Raw genomic sequence first — 3,389 nt, 5'->3', positions numbered from 1 at the left:
GCTTCTGCAGTAAAACGTGAACTCGCGATGCCTTGAAAGTGGACAAAACTGGCTTTTTTGACAAAACGTGTTTAGGGTTCAGATCGCGCTATATGTGGAGAATAATGCCCGCCAATCAGCTCTTTTTTTTTTTTAAGTGCCGTTTATCGGTTTTTGCAAATGAACTCTTCATTTAGAGGTAAAGTTTTGCCAATTCAAAGATTAAATTAATTGCACTGATGCCAAAAAATTTATCACAATTATTTATTTTAAATGAATGACAATTCTAATAATGAAATAAATTCTGAATGAACACTTAAAAGAAAGTGTGGTGTTTTTATGGAATTGCACATGAGCTCTACTTGTGCATTCAGACCTCCTCTTTGTTGTGTTTTTGGTTCTAACTGTGGACCATCCCGGGTGCTGTTATCTGTGCTGCTTTTTTGCCTGAGCATAAGTCTGGAGGGAAAACTCTGTTTATCACCCTGCTTCCTTTACCACCAACACAGCAGCACTATGGGAGTGTGAGAGCCAGCATCAAAGATACAGCACCGGGTGCGGTCAGCCTGGAGATGGAGACGGGGAAATGGAGCATCTGAGAGATAGTGAGCTGTATCTGGGTCTCTGATAACTGCAGGCTACCTGATACACGCACACACTCACACATGCTTTGACAGAGGTGATATGCAGAAGGTCAGATGGGTAAAAAGCGAAGGACCCTTCCGGGTTAGATATAAAAAGGCTGTGGGTGTGGATTGTTTTGAAATAGCCGATTTGTTTCTCAGTAATTGCGTGACTAAGTATCTCAGAGGAGTGCCATGTAAACAGACACTCTCAAATGGTGAAAAATAGTGACCTGTATTCACAATTACAAAAGCAGCCCGATTAAATTATCTTTTTTTATATAACAGTAATGACTGATACAAATAAATTGTAGTAACTGTTAGCCTATATTTTGGTGAACTATCCATGTGTTCCATGGCAAATTGTATATTGTAAATTGTACTGAATAATAACAATATTTAAACAGTATGGCACTGTTTGAGCAAAGAAAAAAAATCTCCCTCACAGAAAAAAGTTTGTTGTTTCAGTTGGGCAGGTACAAGAAATTTGTTTGCTGAGAAGTTTATATCTGATTCCATCAGAAGATAGAGACTGGGTGGGTTCCAGCCTAAATATGATGCCTTGTATTTAACACATTGCTTCAGCACTTCAGCGGGCATCTGGCACAGCAGAAACATTTCTTGCATCTCCAGTGGGGGTGAATTAAGCTCAACCGAGCTGAATCAGCTGAAACCAACCTAAGATCAACATCACACACACATAACAAAACAATAAAAAAAGATCATTCCATTCAACGTCATTCCATAATCTGGGTCACTTACAGGTCTAAAACATTGTAGACAACCAAAAGAAGAGACTTCATTTCACTTAAAGGCATGGTTTACTCAAAAATAAAATTATAAAATGAAATTCAATGGGGTCCAATGGAACCCCACTGATTTACTTTGTATGCAAAAAGGAAACACAGACATATTTCAAAATATCTTTTTTTGTTACTGAAGAAAGATCATATAGACAGTCATACAGGTTTGGAAGGACTACAGAAAAAAAAGGATTTTTAACAAGAACAAGCAAGCAGTGATCTGTGATCGGGTGATTGTATCACAAAGGAATAGCATACTTCTACAGAGGGAAAACATGTGGGGAATGTGTGTGTCATCTCTTATCTAATTTGTCATCCTTGATTAAAAGGACTGTCCTTCTCCCATCATAAATCAAAACACCACTGAAATTTCCACACACACACACACATGAACAGAGAGACCTAACCAGACAAACCAGCTGCTTAGAGTAACTGGGCAATAGGGCTTAAGACAAACTTAAGATAAATGAAAAGACTAAGTTACCATGACAGGATTGTTTCCTTTTAGTCAAGTAAGCCATTTTGTAAACTGGTGAAATCTGAAGGTTAGTCTCCAGTGCACTATAAAGGCTTGTTGTGGCTTGTGCCCAAGGGCAAAGCAAAATATGTGTCCTGTCAGGAGAACTAAAGACTAAAAGCTCTCCTCACAAGCTTCAGCATAAGACTATCACATGCTAGTCCTTTTGTTTGAGGCCTTATTATGATGAAACTGACGCTAAGTTTAGGGAGATAAACTGAGCTATAACCTTATACAAGTACCAGGAACATCAGGTGACCTTCTGGTACATACATGGTATAAAAATTCACATGACCTAAATTGTACCTGGCATAAAATCTCTCTAGCTACAGTATATAACTTTTGACACTGTCTTCCGCTCTCTTTTTTCCCACAATCTACTGCACAGATTATGTAATACATTTTCATATCTCAGTCATAATAAAATATTGGTCATGGAAAAACTATATCAGGCCACGAGGGACAAAAACATATAGAGGTCATTAAGTTATTTAAATATTTAACTCAACTGTAGTGTCAATTGCAGTGGGAAATCAGTGGCTGCTTTGTTATTAAGCATATGAATAAACAACAATGAGACCAAATGGACAATTTAGACTTTGTTTAACATTTTTCATCAAATTCTTATAAGACTAAATTATCCAAGCAATGCTATTCACATTAATAACTTTAACTATTAATAATTATAACTCTTTATTCTGTAAGAAAACAGATCATTTCTGTTTATATTTATTTATATGGAAAAAAAAATCTTTTGAGACAAAGGTACCAAAATTAATTATTGCTGTGTGTCTCGAATTAAGAAAGAGCTTTGGGCCATAAAATGTACCTCTAGGCAACACTGACAGAAAAAAATGTCACCACTGTAAATAACTTGCCATCGGTTCCAAAGACATTTTTTGAGTAATTCACAAATTCTAAGCATTTCTTTCACTTTGACAGGCATTTAACACATCAAGGCCCTGTTTACACTAGTGCATGTAAAACAGCGTTTTAAAATGAAAACGATCCTCGTCTACACTTGTGTTTTCACTGCATTTCAAAAGCGTTCTCCGTCTTCACTACACAACCGAAAATGCATGTCACATGACCATTCTTGCAGGTACAACAATGAGCATGATGTTATTGTTTACACAGTCATCAAGGATACGCAGAGCGCATGTGGGCAGCCGTTTTCAAAAGTCTCCGTTTTGGTCCGTTTACATTGAAGCGCAACCCTGGAGTTTTCAAACTAAAATGGGGTCTGGCTCTGCAGTGTTTTCGAAAGTCTCGGTTTTCAAGAGTCGAAAACGCTGGGGTAGTGTAAACGTCAGGCGTAACCGTAGCAAAAGTTATGCATTTTAAAATGAAAACGCACTAGTGTAAAGATTACTTACTTCAGTGCTTCCCATTCATTCAGTTCATGCAACTCAAAAAATGCTTAATTTTTTATTGACTTTACATATTATATATATATATATATATATA

Source organism: Sinocyclocheilus rhinocerous, unplaced genomic scaffold (genome assembly GCF_001515625.1).
Source record: "Sinocyclocheilus rhinocerous isolate Xijiao unplaced genomic scaffold, SAMN03320098_v1.1 scaffold3595, whole genome shotgun sequence".
Taxonomy (NCBI): domain Eukaryota; kingdom Metazoa; phylum Chordata; class Actinopteri; order Cypriniformes; family Cyprinidae; genus Sinocyclocheilus; species Sinocyclocheilus rhinocerous.
Note: the sequence above shows the minus strand (reverse complement) of the source record.